The 17045-nt window shown below is 37.9% G+C and overlaps 1 protein-coding gene across 3 annotated transcripts in view; it reads right to left on the bottom strand.

Annotated features, from left to right (window-relative positions):
• The window catches only part of LOC145690207 (phosphatidylserine lipase ABHD16A), a 162309-nt gene that overhangs the window by 40156 nt on the left and 105108 nt on the right, over positions 1 to 17045 (bottom strand). The window lies entirely within an intron of this gene.

The following is a 17045-nucleotide window of genomic DNA, read 5'->3' as shown; positions in this document are numbered from 1 at the left end:
ATTCACCTATCTGCTTTTAGTATGCCACTATTTACAGAATCCGCAAAAAATGCTAAATCTATCTAGAGTTGCAAATCGAAAGCAGATAGATGAGTTATGATAACGGTACTGTTATATCTGCAAAATCGTATTGTCTAGTTCACTACGTCTCTGCTTTTCGAATATTTTTATATGTTTTGAAGATATTACAGAAAAACTCTAAAATTAGCGGTAGTTTAATTTCGCTGTAGTGAAGACCCTTAACACTGCAACAGAATATCGATTTATGAATATCTTAAAAGGACATGGATGCTTGTTCCAACTACATTTTCAAAGCGTGCGAAAACTCAGCTATAAAATTCAAGTTTTTTTTTTTTTTTTTTTTTTTTTTATGTAATATCGACTCCTGGTGTTTTGTTCAATACATGACAAAACTGGTAATTTTGAAAAGAAAAAGCAATGTATGTTCAAGATGATATCAGAACAAGGGTTCGATATTACAAACTAAGAATTAATTTCAATTTTATTCTTATGGATATTATGCACGTCGTAGGTGCAACGCTTCTTTCGTTCACTTTTGTGTTTTCTTTAGTTAAGTAGTCTTTAACATCAGTGGACTAGCGTGCACTCTAGTTGCATCCATCCAGGAAAAATTATTGCTAGCTAGTGTGTGTACTGATACAGTTTCCAGCAATTCGATGAAACTTGGGTCAATATATATTGCCCAGCAAGAATTCTTACCGGATCTAGCAAGAGGGCACGCTGGACCGGTAAGGACCTCTAGATAGGGAATCGGTGTGATAATTACCGTAAATCTTGCACGGTAATAACACACCTGTGCTTTTTTTTTTTTTTAAATTGATCCCTAAATTTTACGGTAAATTACCGTAAAATATACGGTACCAAATTTGTTTTTAAACACGGTTATTATTATTTTGCTTCTAAATATACGGTCTGCCATTTTTATGAAAAAACGGTGGTCCGTAAAATTTAGGGTAATCGGATGGCAGCAAGAGTTGACGGTAATCGATCAGTAAATTTAAGGCGAAATTTTTTACAGTGTGGGTCGTCAGTCAGAAAAGACTGGGAACCACTCGTTTAGTGAGTTCATGAATCGGTAAACCGAAATAGGATCGTACGTCAACTGAGAGCTTCGTGAATTAACCCTTTGAAACAGAACCGCTTTGTGGTAACGGAAAATATAACTTCCAGTTATCTACTGCTTTAGCATTAGGGATGCGCACGAGACAAGATTTGAGGCTGTCTCGTCTCGAAAATGCACTGTAAAAGCGATGTCTCGACTCGAAAAATACATTAGAAGAGCTGTGTCTCGACTCGAATTTTGTCAGGAAAATTCTTTCTCGACTCGTCTCGTGCGCATCCCTATTTAGCATTACTCATCCGAGCAACATGGTTCATACGTAATTCTTTTCAGAATAAAGCAGGCTTTCAATTGGAACCAAATTTGCGAGTATATGGCGTACACGAAAAGGGAAATGTAAGATAATTCTGAAAATTTCCGTTTAAAAAAAAAAAAAAAAAATCCTTTCGGGAAGTTTTGCGCATCCTGGACCGAACCTAGCTGCAAGTAATAGGATTCAAACTACCTTCAAATAGGCTTCTGTTCCTTCGTAACTCACATGCTACGTCGCATTGCAATATATTGAATAGTTATATGGAAAAAATATTTTTTAATCCTGCTGGAAGATCCAAAATTCCAGTAGAAACAATGAAAAAATACGAGCTCAATTAAAAGCACTGCTTCAAGTGTCATTCTTTTTCAAATTAAACAAGCTTTCACATATATGCGTGACGCACACGAAGAGGAAAGTTTCAGATAATTCGGAAAACTCTTTCGGGAAATTTTGTGACCCCTCGATTGGCTCCGGCTGCATGTACCCAAATAACTACCTTGAAACAGAAGTAAAAGTGAGGGGCAACGCGGGGGACGCCGTCCCCCACCTTCCAGAAATTATTTTTGGCGTCCCCCACTTTCTAAAAGAAAAATTACAATGGACAAAGAGAAGTACAGGGAACGACGTGATGTCATGCGTCCCCCTACCTTTTCAGATCCGCTTTTATCACAGCCTTGAAATACACTCCTGTTCCTTCGTAACTCATTTGTCAAGTCACACTTCAATATCTTGATTAGTTATAAGGAAAATATTCGCAATTCTGTTGGAAGATTCAACATTTCATGCAAAATAATAATAATAATAATAATAATAATAAAATATAAGCTGAAGTAAAACATTTTAACTACAGTACTATTGAAGCCAGTGTCGTCATGATTCGGACATATGTACTTCCGGAATTTCATCATCATTAGGCGCATCTTCCTCACTGCCAGAGCCATCATTCTCAATTCCCCATGCCTCCCCACCTATACTTTCGCTATCTAAATCAGAACTAAATTCTCTCATTCCCTCTTCGTGTGTATCAAATCTTTCCGGAGCCTTCAGAATGGTATATTAGGATACAAATGCCATAGTTTCTTTCAAATACATACTATGCACTATCTAACCACGGAATTGCACACCAATCGTTCTAAAATAACTACTCTAATCGTTCTTGTAAATACCCATGCCAAACACTCAATTCAAAACTATTCCAATCACTTTTCCTGTTTGAGCTTCCAAATTACACGCAAAATCTCGAGCTGGGAGACAAAAAATTACCAATTGTAAAAACAACTTTCAAAAAAGTCACATACAGAACAAAGTAACACGCACAGCAGACACAGAGGATTTCTCTCTATAAAAATTAATTGCAAACGCCTTCTTTTAAAACAAATGCACTGCGAAAATAAAAGCTTTCTGATCTCTATTAAGTAAATCGGGTCTGAGTAAATCGGAGGTGCAGGGAGGATGATAAGGATCATTTTGTCATCTATGATGATACACTGTAAATATTATATCTGTACGGCTTCGTTACAACCTGCCTTTCATCCTTGCTTGACAACAAAACATCGAATACTTTTAGTCGTGTGAGAAACATTTACAGATTTGAGGGAAAGATATTTAAATGTGTCGTTATCAGCTTTAAAAAGAAAATCGCTCTTGGTTGTCAGCAAACAACGAGGTTTTTTTTTCTTAGCAGCCTTTAAAAAGAAAAAGGAAACAAGCAGTTCTAATAAAGAACAGACACCTGAGAGAAAAGCGTAAGGGGAATATGACCATGACATAACGTATATGGTAATGCCATGTCGAAGGGTTAAGAGATACCGACCTCTGGTCTAGAAATTAAAAAAAAAAAAAAAAAAAAAAAAGTCCTCATTACAGACGTGTTCAAATTATTAGACTCAGGTTCGAAAAAATGCAAAGTTGACGTTGCAGTCCTAATTTTGGAATTTTAGAACATCTAATTTAATGGTTAAACCACCAATATAGGATCCTTCATTTGTTTATTGTACAGTTGAATTGGTGATATCACGGTTGAACTGCAGGTGGCATTAGTAGAGGGGATGAAGTTCTGAAAGTAGTGTTTCAGTTGTAGACAGCTTTGTGGTTTCTATTAACAAATTCCGTTTGAAGTGTTGTGGTTGCAGTCGTAAGCAGTTACAACATTCAAAGCGTTCAACAGTTCGAATGGGCCAGTTTTAAGTGACCGTGACGTGTGTATTAATCTTTTATTCTTAAAAGTCTTGTAACCGCGGTTAATGGGAAAAGCCAGAGACCCTTCTCCGCATAAAGTGGAAGTTATCATAATAATTTTGGCGGAAGGAAGATATACATAATGACAAATTGCTAGTAGAGTTGGGGTAGAGCAAAAATCTGTATTAGCAAAATAGGGTTGGGAAGTGTGGGCGAAAACCGAAGCTATCGCTAAGAGGTATCAGAAAACTAACAAGATTTGCTCTGGGAAACAGAAACGCGAATTCTAGAGACTTAAGCATAAAAATGACTGGTATGGTGCAGACATTTTGCCTGAAAATGCTCGAAGGATTCTGTGTGCTGAGGGAATAAAAGAACGCATTCCATGAAAGAAAGCACAAATTATTCCGATCATGGCAAAGAAGCGCCTCGAATGGGCACGAGGCCTAGAACATTGGACTGCTGATGATAGGAGAATAGTGTGTTTCAGTGATGAATCATGTGTCTGTGTGTCTGATGAATGTTCACAATACGTACGACGTAAACCTGGGGAGGAATTCAAGTTGAAAAGTCTAAAACAAACCGTGAAGCATCCTACTTCAGTCATAGTCTGGTCTGGAGTCTGTATTCGGGCCTGGGAGACTGTACATATCGCACCCTTACTACAAAAGTACCACAACTCAAACTTATATATTCGGATTAGTGAGCCTGCCGCCTATCCGTCAATATAAGAATCATGGCCCTAGCTTTTCTAGAAGCTGCAAGAGCGCTAGTTTCATTAGTGAATAACATTAAAATTAATGTACTACCAACACTTTCAAATGCGATTTACTCAAAACTAACTTTTTTGAGTTGTGGTACTTTTATAGTAAGGGTGCGATATGTATATAGTAGAGGGAACAATGAAGCACGACTAATACCTACAAGTTCTTCAAGAACTGCTTCCCCAGACTGCAGACTGGTTTGATGACGCAAACTTCATCTTTATGCATGATGGAGCTCCATGCCACCGAGCCAAAGTTGTGACAAAGTTCTTCGAGGACAACGAAATTAGTGTTCTTCCGTGGCCGGACAATAGTCCTGATATGAACCCGATTGAAAACCTTTCGAGCTTCATGAAGGAAAAGCTAAAGAAGACACACATTACTGCCAAACATCAATTGATCGAAGAGATCAATAATTTGTACTATTCTAATGCTGAATTAAAGGCAAAATGTGCTAAACTCGTACATATCATACCACAAAGGATAAAAGACTTAATAAAGAATAAGGGATTTCTTTGTATGAGAGATAAGTTTCTTGTAAGTAATCCATTTAATTTTTTGTCTCCAATTTGGATATACACATTGTACAGTAATTATATCTGAATATCACGTACACATTTGTTTTATCAGGGTGTCTACTAAACTTCCAAAATGAAATTTCGTGACTTTTTCGTGACCTTTTCTTTACCAAACCATAAAATTTCGTAACATTCAATAACAGTACATATATTCTTTAGCACTTTACCATATCTTTATTTTCAAAGGCTATTCCCTGAAGCGATAAAAACTTGGTGTCTTTTCACATCGCTTTCACTATATCCACTGTATACAGGGTGTCCCAAAAATAATGGTGAAAAATGAAACCACAGATTCCTGGCAACAAAACAAGAAAAAATGTTTACATGACATACAGTCCGGAAATGGACAAGGGCGCAGCTAGACAGCTTCGAATGTGGGGAGAAAGGAACTTGCCGATTTACAAAACCGCATTGAAGATGCGTGTGAACAGTTACGTAACACACCGGGAGTGATGGAATGCATTCGAAACTCACGATTAGCACGTTACACAGATGTGTGAGGACAGCATTTTGAACATCTTCTGTAGGTACGTTTATTGTTAGCACGTATGACCTAGCAGTTTGCAGTGCTACTCTGTGTAAGATTGTACGTTACAAAAACAGCACATCGTTGTGGATTCTGCCTGTTATTTTATTACAGGACGACTAGTTATAGTTGTTCTTATTTCTACCGTCTTTCTACAAGTTTCTATCTGGTATACCCGATCTTTGCTTTGACCCCATTGTACATGTGCGTGCAATCGTGCCATGGATAACATTTTTCAGTATGGTTTTCATCTTTACTGCACCTTTTCATTACCCCCCTACTGTACAGACATTCGGCGAATCCCTAAATGACATATGGAGAATCTCTGGCGCGGTTATGTAACATACAAGTAACATTTCAAACCGATATGATTCTTATGTCATTCTGAACCCCATTTCTAGCTTCTATCATTATCCCGCTGGCAGGTGCTGAAGTTCCTTTAAGCTGTCTAACTCCGCCCCTGTCCATTTCTGAACTGTATGTCATATAAACATTTTTTTTCTTGTTTTGTTGCTAGGAATCTGTGGTTTCAGTTTTCGCCATTACTTTTGGGATCTAATATATACATAAAGTTCACAGAATTATGTAGGATATGCTGTAGTGTCTTAAAGAAGTAAAAACTTATGCGTGTATTGACATTCGCCAAAATTTCCCTTGGATAGTCTTAAAAAAAAAACTACCACGTTTATAAAAGCATATTGCAAAAACACTTTTTTTACTGGTTCTGTAGGCCTTTAGGAAGACAAGCTTACCACTGTAGTTAGTTTAGATTGGATCAACAATTTATTGCAAAAAAAAAAAAAAAAAAAGTCTAACAGCCTAGGAACACATTACTATGAAAGAAACATATGCATGTTACATATCAATCTTCTCAGGAAAGTGTGATCTTGTAAGTGGTTCTTTTCAAATAGCTCTTACTGTACTACTATGAAAAAACATTATATTTTCCAAGTAGCCTCGAAAGCGGGGCTATTTGCAAACAGCACATTCTGGCTGCTAGGAAACTTCAGTCTCAGTAAAATTTTATGATTGCAGGCAAACTTTACAAGGACTAACAAGGGAAGAGAAGGAGATTGTGTATAGCAGTGGACGATGGTTTATACACCAATCGAAAGCACTAGTGACGCCTATTGCGAACCTGTAATTTAAAAATTCCGAATGCATATACTTTGCGAGTTATATGAATATACAGGGTGTCCAAAAAGTCCGTTACCACCTCTAGAAATCGCAAACGGTAAGCCAGATGCCAAAACAGGAAAACACCTTTCTCACCGTTTCAGATTTTTTGGGGTGGCCATAGACTTTACAATGACGTTTTTGATGACATTTTGACCGGTCGCCATGTTCCACAGGGTAATTTTAGAGAGTCGAGACTTGTTCCGTCTTCTTTCATTTTTGAACGACTTTCCAGCGATACGCTACTTGATCCTTCTTGCTATTTGAAAATTTTGAGTTGCACCCCGCCTGGGACCATGCGGGTGGTCCTGGGACACTTTTTGCTTAGATAAGTTGAATTTTTAAAATGATCAAACACATGTTTTCCTGTTTTGGCATCTGTCTGTCTCTCCGTCTGCGACTTCTAAGGGTGGCACCGGACTTTTTGCACACCCTGTATATTCATATAACTCTGCGTACACCTCTGCGAGTATATGCATTTGGAAAATTTTTATTACAGTTTCGTAATAGGCTTCATTAATGCCTTCGATTGGTGTATGAACCTTCTTCCATTTCGATATATATAATCTCCCTTTCATCCCTTGTAAGCTCTAGAAACATCACAAGAAAAATTAATTGCAATAAATAACAAGAGGTAGTACGAAAAAGAAAAAAATACCAAGTAACCCCAGTTTACAGTACACCATACTACTCGTTTGAGCAAGGGCGCCGATTTTTCTGTAAATTTGGGGGAGGAGGGCATTCAGATGCAGAAGGCATATATATGAGGATTTTAAGACAAATTACATTCAAATTATGCCAAATATTGTATATTCATAAATACAATGCGGGAACCCACATGAGCTTTGCCCCCCCCCCAAGGATCGGCGCCCTTGCGTTTGAGTATTTCTCCACAAAAATTAAAATAGGCATTTTTTTTTCGTTTAGAGCCACCACCTTCTCTACATAATTTCATTTTTAAAAAAATATACCAGCAGTACTAGTGGTAAGTACTAATGAGAATAAACGAGGTTTCGTACGTACTATCCTACTAAGGTAACACAATTATTATGTACCTGTAACCAATCTACACGAAGATTAATTTGTCGCGTTTCAAAAGGCACCGCATTATTGCAAAATGCAATATCTTCTCTATAGACAAATATGTTCCCTCATCGTGTTGTTCGATTCAGTAACCCATGGCTTTCACCCAATTTCAGAAATTCTTCCCCTTTATTAGCATATAAATTACAAAAAACCTATACACTGAAATGTCACAACCAACTGCTCAATGATGCCAATTGAAGGACAATCTCAGGAGCAAATTTGGTGCGAATTAGGCCGAATTTTCATGCATGTGATAGAAGTGTGCTTTGCTTGCGATTTGGTAGCGTCTAAAGCCGACCATACGCATTTTTTTGTGATGAATTTTGACATTTTATAGAACAAAATTTTCCAGTCTCGACTTATATTTGTACAGATAAAAAATTCGTGACCAAAAAGCAAAATTTCGTGACTTTTTCTTGACTTTCATGACCGATTTCTGATTTCGTGACTTTTTCATGACTTTCGTGACCAATAGACATCCTGTTTACTGATGTTGAAAAGCATGTGCCACACCCAATAGCAATTAGGACAGATTTACAAAGCAGTAATTTGGACTAAATTCGAACGTGTTTTCTCATGCAATATTGTAAGAACAATAAAATATTCAGAAACTGATTGTTGAGTTTAATAATTTGAACATGTCTGTAGATGACACACAACATAATTAAAATCATTTAGTTAGCCTCAACCCTGTATGGCTCGAAATGTCAAGCTTTGTTTTGTTTAGTTCAATGGAACTTTTGAAGAGGGCGCGGTGGCTTAGTGGAACACTCACCTATGCGCGAAAGGATCTTACTCGATCTCCGGCCATGCGAGCTTGTCCAGGACGTAAAACTTTCATTTAAATTCGTTGGAACTTATCAACTAAAGCAGTGGTGGCCAAGTTTTGACCCGCTGAAACGTACGATTTATTCCTTTCTTAAAAATGCATGCGAAACAGGGAGTGTAACTAAAATTTTAATACACCTTAATCGATAGACTTGCCTGTGACTGCACGGTAAAGTTGTTGTGCCAAGTCGATTTTTAGAGAATTGTAGACTTCACAGTTTCTTTCAAACGTTCTTAGCTCAGGTTCTAATTGAGCTAAAGGAGGGTCGATTGGTCAGTGATTAAGCGTTCTCCTTGGTCTGAGTCCCTTTTAGTTCTCCGGTTTCCTCCCACATCATCATTCCACCTCTTATTTCATTTTCATTTTCATTAACCATCCGTCTCCTTTAGCCTAAAGGGCATAACCGAGGTACGTGAAACAAGAAATTTTATTTTATTTTTCTAATTGGACTAGTACAACGGTAACGGGCTAGAAGTGCTTAAAATCAGCACTAGCCCGAATATAATAATAATAAAAAGGTATCATAATTATAATTAGATATAAAACAACACAAGTCGTTGTTATAAGGTTTGTAAATATACACACATAAAATTATGCAAAATTAATGGGTAATATAAGTTTTCAACAAAGGAATCTCAGAAGTATTTAATTTCAGAACCAGGTACTGTAAATGACAAATAGTTATCGTTTTACTAGACACATGAAAGATGTATGATAGATAGGATAGAAGAAAAGATTAGAAAACATATAGCTTGTGACTTTTAACGAACCATTGCCGCAGGGGAGATGTTTTTTCCTGAACCGAACCATTCTTCCTCTCCCACTTTCTCCTTCTACTACACTTTAATAACACCCATCGGAATATAATTTATTCTAAACCAATTTCCGAGACAATTCCTTTTCCTCACTTTAGCGTCATAACTTGTATTATCATGTAAGTACACGTATTTGGCGTACACGGTCCCGGGTTCGATTCCCTACAGGGATAGGGCATTTTCGAAGTTTAGTTGAGTTTATAATTTGATTTACGAAAGTTGTATGTCCAGCCTACACGAGACATGCAAAAGGCGAAAATATTACATTCAATTGTTTAAAACAAAATTACATTAACATCATTCCTACAGCACTAATTAACAGCCACTCGCGCTCAAATATTACACGCATGCTGACTGGACAATATGTGTTATTTATCTTCAATCCATGTCAAACAATTTCCATTATAACGGGGTTTACGACCGTGCGGTAACTTATCTTCCACTTTTGACATTTCTTAAAAACTCTCGTTCATTGTACACCAGCATCTGGTATCTGAAGACAATGTCTGCAAACTACGCAATCCTATTCATTTCATAAATCTCTTAGTTTAAAAAAATAAATAAAAACGAAAAATCACGCATAATCATGTTCATACCTTTTTTTCTTTTCTTTCTATTCGCTCCCAGTTGACTGACACATCTTTTCATCAGCAGCGAAACTTCGAATGGAGAACGAACGGTGGTCTTTTTTAAAAAACGAGGCTGCGGGCACACTAACAACAATAGGTTTTCACACTTCCTCAAAGGTAATTTGCCTATATAAAGGCGCGGTCAAGGCCAAGAAAGCACAAACTACATGCTCAAAAACATCTTACGTTAATTTCAATAACATCATGAATGCTTATAGTGCATTGCTTTCTGTTTGCTTCTTAATAACGTGGTTACACTTTTATGCAGATGCAACACCAGCAAATAATTTCAGAAAATTCCAAGGTACGTATTTTTTTAATACTATACTTATTTACGAGGACATTTTGTTCACTTTGTTACTATTTCTATTACCTTTGAGTACTTCAATGTTTACACTCTGTCCAAGTGGCGAATACAGAAGAATACGGTTAAGGGGCTTCATTCAATGTACTATTACATTACGGCATTTGTCTGTTGTCAACGAAGAACCACAGTAGATTTCTCTTGGAATAAATTGTTTTGATATATATCCAAAACCTTCAATATTAAAGTTAATGTTATCATCTGCTCCCCCCCCCCCCCCCATTTAATTATAACTTCAAACGTTCGCAGATTGATTGTCGTCTTCTTGACATTTGGTGTAATTGTCCGTACCCATCCATCAGGAAATATATAGTATTGGCTTAGTATAGATAAGCAGATACCAACGTAATGCTACGTTGTACTTACATGCATGCATATATAGTAAAGTACAAACATATTTGAAGAAGTAACTTCAAGTGAGCAAAATAAAAGCGCACTATCTCATCTTTACTCAGTTACAGACAAGGGCGCCGAGGGGGCCCGGGCCCTCAAAGCTCATGTGGGCCCCCCTATTGTATTTATGAATATACAATATTTGGCATAATTTGAGTGCAATTTGTCTTAAAATCATATTATATATATTCTGCATCTGAATTGGTTCCCCCAAATTTACAGAGAAATCGGCGCCCTTGGCTACAGAATGTAATTCTCACTTTACTTCAAAAGCGTGTACTGTTCTGAGCAATTGTGGGCTCACTTCAATCAGTAAGGAAGAGCTCACTTTGGAAAAATATTAGTCAATGCATTAACCGAAATTTTTGTTGCATCAACTGGACTTGGGTGAATCACAAGTTTCTTTCAACATTCATGACTTTGTTGCTTTTAGCTATGTTGAATGAATTATCAAAAAAAAAAAAAAAAAAAAAAAACGATATCATTAAATTTAATATGACGTGCATCGACAGAAAACCACAATTTGTAAAGCACTCATCGCTGGACTAGTGGCTAGTTTCGTGAGCCAGATCCAGGCTCGACTCACAATCGGAGAGCATCGAAGGCACTAGTGGTTCATATCCCATTTTAAGCTGTACATTTCGTCCTATATGGCTATCCTACTGACAAATGGCGTAAAAAAACAAATCCTCAATCAAATTGTAAATGCGTATGACTAGTACTGTCCAAATATTTTTTCGAAAAAACTGAAAATTGATTTTTGAAAAAGTTGAAATTTCAGTAAACAGATCTTCAGTTTTCAGAATTGAGTTTTGGTTTTCGGATTTCAAAATCAGTTTTCGTTTTCCAAAATAGATTTTCGGTTTCAGTTTTCAAAACCAGGTTTCGAGTTCAGCTTTCAAAATGAATTTATGTTTTCGGTTTTCAAATCCAAACAATCTATTTTTTTGTTTTCATTCTCCATTGTGCGAATATTATTTAAGGTGAATGTGAACGAAAGCAATGAAACGAAGTGATAATAAACAGAAATAATATGTCTGAATGTGTTTAATTTGTGGTACAAAGTGGACATACGGTAGCAACGTTCTACGACACACAAAGAATTTACATGCATATTCATCACATGTTCGTTCCTCGCATGGAAGGCGGCTATGAGGCTCACTTTCAGTAGGCGTGATCCCTGGTTTTAGAAGCGAGATTGGTACCTAGTTATATCATAAATACTGTCACAAGTTTGAATGTGAATAACACAGAGAGTATTAACACCATGGCAATTTACTTTGGTCATGTTTTGCACTGATATGTTGTACACCTGACGCACGAATCATTTTTCGAAATGTCCTCCCTTGGCCTTGGTGTAGGCATGAAGTCTGTCCGGCCAATGGTCAATGGCATTACGCACCACGTCCATGGGAAAATTGTTCACTGCTCGGGTTAAGGATTGTTTCAGACTGAAGACCTGAAGGACTACCCAAAGTTTGTAGTCCAACGGGTTAAGGCCCGGGCTGCTAGAAGGCCAATCAGCGGTAGAAATGAATTCAGAGACGTTCCATGCCAGTTACTCCTGGGTTGTTTTCGCTTTGTGGCCTGGAGCGGAATCCTGCTGGAACGTCTACCTTTCTTCAGAGCAAAGAGTGGTTTCACTATAGGTGTTAGCACTGTGTCCTGGTACACCTTGGCAGATTTTTAACACCTTGTTCGTAAAAATGCAGCTGGGTTGTGCCTGAGTAGCTCACTCCCCACCAAACCATCACTGAGGCAGGATGATGTGCCCTCTGAAGCTGAACCCTTGGAGCTGTCTCAGCAGCTGCAGTAGATGACGTGGCATACACACGGTCATTTTGGGCGTTGTAGGCCTGCTCAATTGTGAACACCTTTTCGTCAGTGAACAGAATCTTTCTGTGCAGATTGTTGGCGTAACGCCGCAACAGTCTCTTTGATTGAAGGACCCTCTGCGACATTAATGTTTGGGACAGAAAGTGACCAGTTCGCCTCTTATACGCCCGTAGATGTAGGTCACTCCTGAGTAAACGAGACATGGAATTTCTGCTGATGTTCATCTCAGCAGCCATCACACTTTGTGTCCGAACAGAATTTCTTCGAATTCTTGCTGCGACTGCTTTCTGCACCTGCGGGGTTCGTACCGTTCGTGGTCTGCCACTCCTTGAGCGGTCAGCTGCCATTCCAGTCTCTGTGTATCGCTGTATGGCGCGATACACGAATTTCTTGCTGATTGGTAAGGGTTTCAGGAGGTTGAAAATCTCACCTGCTGTCTTCCCGACCTTGTGTAGTGCAATTACTGATACATGATTTTCGTAATCGCCCCACTCCATCAGAACTCAGTACAATATCAACGTATGTCATGAACAGTCAAACACACACTACATGCATATTCCGCTTTATACACAGATGGCAGCACTGTGCCACTCCGGATGCCTACAGCGCCACTCCAAACTTTGTGGCAATATTTATGATAGAACTAGGTATAAAGTGACTGCAGATGTCAAGCAGTACCTATACCACGACATGTGATATTGCAAGGAACTCAAAATCCGCCTGGAGAAATCAAACTACATCTGGCGGGCGCTTCCATTTGATATATTTTCACGTTCGCTACTGCACAATGACTGGAGGGCACAGTCTACTTTTTGATATGGGTAATGTGTGACCTCCATTGAATAGATCTGGCTTGTCCGTATTTCTCCACATTACGTAGATCCCCTCAGATTACTTAACGAAGGTTAAAAAAAAAAAACGCCCTCGTAGCTTAGTTGATTAATACTTGGGACTGCTGTTGGCCTACAAAACAGTTCTGATCCACCGTGAATTGAAGATATAGAATCATGAAAGGTTTCAAAAAAAAAAAAAAAAAAAATACTGTACTACTTCTCAAGCAGTGCAGCATTTCAATTTCGTCAGCGAGGATAGAGGAGGATACCTGCTCCAGCGTCTGAGCTCTTAGTCCAGGAACTTTAGCATTTTTCTTCGGAAAAATTAGAAGCCAAGGTTCTTCTTCACAAAAACGTTCATTAGGTCATTCTAAATAACATATTAAAAGTCCCCTACTTTCTGTTGTACGCTTCCACTTTTTAGAGGGGGTGGAAGTGGGGGAGGAAAACGCAATTTAAAATACAATCAAATTCAGCTTATTTGCATGTTAACCTAAATATTCCGAATAAAAAGAAAAACAAAATTTACCGGGAACGCTTAGCACATTCGCTCGTAAATGTTTCACAAGAAGTCCCAAAGAATATCGGGTCGGGTTTCGGAAATATGACGTCTTCAAAATGGCCGACACCAGAATTTGTAGTGTTTTGTGGGAATAGTTATAACTTCCCGCAGAATAGTGGTAAAACCATCGTTTTTTTTTTTCAGATTGAAGATAATTAATTACCAAATGTACGGAATGAAACGTGCTTCTGTATCGTTAATTTCTTTCGAGATACAATAACAAAAAACTAGTTTTTAAGTACCTGGTTTTAAGTGTAAATGCAAAAACTCAGTAATCATAAAATATTTCAAAATATATCTTCAAACAATGGTTGTAGGACATTATAAAGCCTTTCCAACGGTACCTGTAGCTGCATCTTCCTTATATTTTGTAATATAAGGAAGGTATGTTGTTTCATTTAATAGACCGACTCTTGTAAAGACAATATAAGCCTACCTTTTTTTTAATTTTGAAAAAAAAAATTGGATATAAGATTCAATATCGCATTAGAATCCGTAAGTCACACACACCCCAGACACAGATACAAAAATATGTCCACCTGGTTTGTCACCTCTATTTCTTCGGCGTCCATGAATAGTTCACGTCCAGAGATTCCTTCCGTTGGAGTGACATTCAAACAGGATTGTCTGTGACAATTTGCACAAGCAAGAGAGCAGAACAGACCCAGCTTTCGACATCCACACACATTGCCGCATCCTTTAAATCATGAACAGAAAATCATTTTTAAAAAGGACGGTGGGTTAGTTGGCTGCGTTGATCGAATTGGTACTAACAAATGTCTTTCATAACCCAACCCCACTCCTTAGGATTTAGTTGGTTTCCGAGCCATGTTTGTGCGTGGCAATAAACCCGAAACAAATGTTGTGCTGCAGCTGAAGTCGGTGGTAGGGCTTTTAAATAGACTGGCTTATTTCTCTTCACTGATTTGGTGAAATAATGATAACGGTAATCATTTAGTGAAATGTCATTTGCAGGTGCACCGTATAACCCCCCCCCCCCCAAAAAAAAAAAACTGTATGCCATTTTCAGTTATTTCTGGATGGGAAACATTACTTCGATTAAAAATTTCTACATGTTTTAAATCTTGACGTTTTTGTAATAATTTCAAACAAGCTGATTTCCCCTTCTGAAAAATGGCAGATGTTCCATCACAGCTTAAAAAAGCATGTAGAAATAAAATGTGATTTTTGCATACACCTTCTAAACTCCTTGATAAGTAAATTTTCTGCTCTGTGTTTCCTTTTCCTGGCTTCAAGAAAAAAGTTTCTAAATTCGGCGGACATCGAGCTGTCATGATTACTAACAAATGAATATCCTCACCAACAAGAACTGAACTGTATAACTTTTGATATCGTGAGTGCGGTTTCTACAATGAGGACATCAGCATCATTCTCAGCTTGTTTGACATCAATATTGGCAGCCTTGAATTTATCAGTAAGACATCAGTAAGATGAATTTATCAGTAAGCAAACCAACCAACCTATTTTTGTTGTTTGCATTGGCGAGAAGGTTTTCTTGGCTCGTAGTCGCAACCATGTTTCCATCAAATATAATTGTTGTTGATGCTGCTTTCGAGCACCGTCGAAGTTGCTGTATGCCTTTTACATTTTTCTGAGGATTACCATATCCATCAAATACGATGACAGTGTTCTGACCGAAGTGTTTTTCCACATATGCCACATATTTATCACAAATATCCATGAAAGAATCCTTTTGACGCCACACCACTCGATGAAGAAGGAACCCTCCATCAACGACGTAGTTTGCTTTTCCGAGATCAGGATGAACATTGGTCGGGTTGAAGATGTTGAATAAGGATGATTTCTTCGTTTTTCTCATTCCAGTTGCATCAAAAAGAGACATTGGTAAGGAGCCAGTTCGAAATTTAAACATGCTCGAAGGTCATCATCTGATCTTTTGATTATGCTGAATCGTTGAAACAGCAGCAGTGGATCGACAGGCACAGTAACATCATGTACCGAAGGTGACTGTTCACTTTTTGAAGAGAAAGAACCCTATCAGTACGATAATATTTTATGTCATGAAAATTGTCACCAACTTTTCTTTCCATCATAGTTGCTCCAATGTTCAGTGCATCCTAGCAGTTTATCTTCTCCACATTACCTGTAACCCCTGTTGCTATAGGCATGATCACTTGTACATTTGGGAAAGGGTTGTGGACACTGAACCACTCTGATACTTTCATAACATCTTCTTGGTCCCGTTTGATTCGAGATTCTCGTGCATTTGCATGCTGTTCTTCACTTGCAAACGAAATCCCACAAAAGTTTTTAATCCTTCAGGAATGTTGCTCGCACTTAACAAACCAACAACAAACTTAGTTAAAACATTCTCTTTTGTTGTACTTCTTCCATGCACAAAGCCTCCTCGTATCTTTGAAGACTTCATGAGTGACTGTTCTATTACCATATCTGTTGGAGTTCCACTAAAAAATTTGTCTGATCGCTTAACAGTGAGAAATTCTGCAGTAAATTTTCTATAGATGTCTCCATCCATTATGTTCTCCAACTTTACCATGTCTGGTACAGCGGTGGACACTTCTAAATGGTACAGCCATATGGAGATTTACGGCTAAGGTGTACCATTTAGAAGTGTCCACCGCTGTACAAACAAGTTGGCACTTTTAGCGTACAAAAAATGGCCTGCGGCGTGGAAATATGGAATCATCATCTTCACTGCAGACAAATATGCCTTCCAGTCACCCACCCTCTCTGCCCTAACAAACTCTTTGAGGATTAACACCATATCTAAATACTGGTCCCATATTGTGCAGTTGGACCTCTCTCTTTTAGTTTGTTTTAGTTACAAAAAATGCAGGTACAGATATCGTTGGAAAGGCTTTATAATGTTCTACAACCTTTATTTGAAGATATATTTTGAAATATTTTATGAATACTGAGATATTTGAATTTATACTTAAAACCAGGTACTCAAAAACTAGTTTTTTGTTATTGTATCTCGAAAGAAATTAACAATGGAGACAGCACGTTTCATTCCGTACATTTGGTAATTAATTATCTTCAATCTGAAACAAAAACGACGGTTTTACCACTATTCTGC

This window comes from Thermobia domestica, chromosome 7, assembly GCF_964235325.1.
Source record: "Thermobia domestica chromosome 7, izTheDome1.hap1.1, whole genome shotgun sequence".
Classification (NCBI taxonomy): Eukaryota; Metazoa; Arthropoda; class Insecta; order Zygentoma; family Lepismatidae; genus Thermobia; species Thermobia domestica.
The sequence above is the reverse complement of the archived record's forward strand: the minus strand, read 5'-3'. Positions and strand labels throughout refer to the sequence as shown.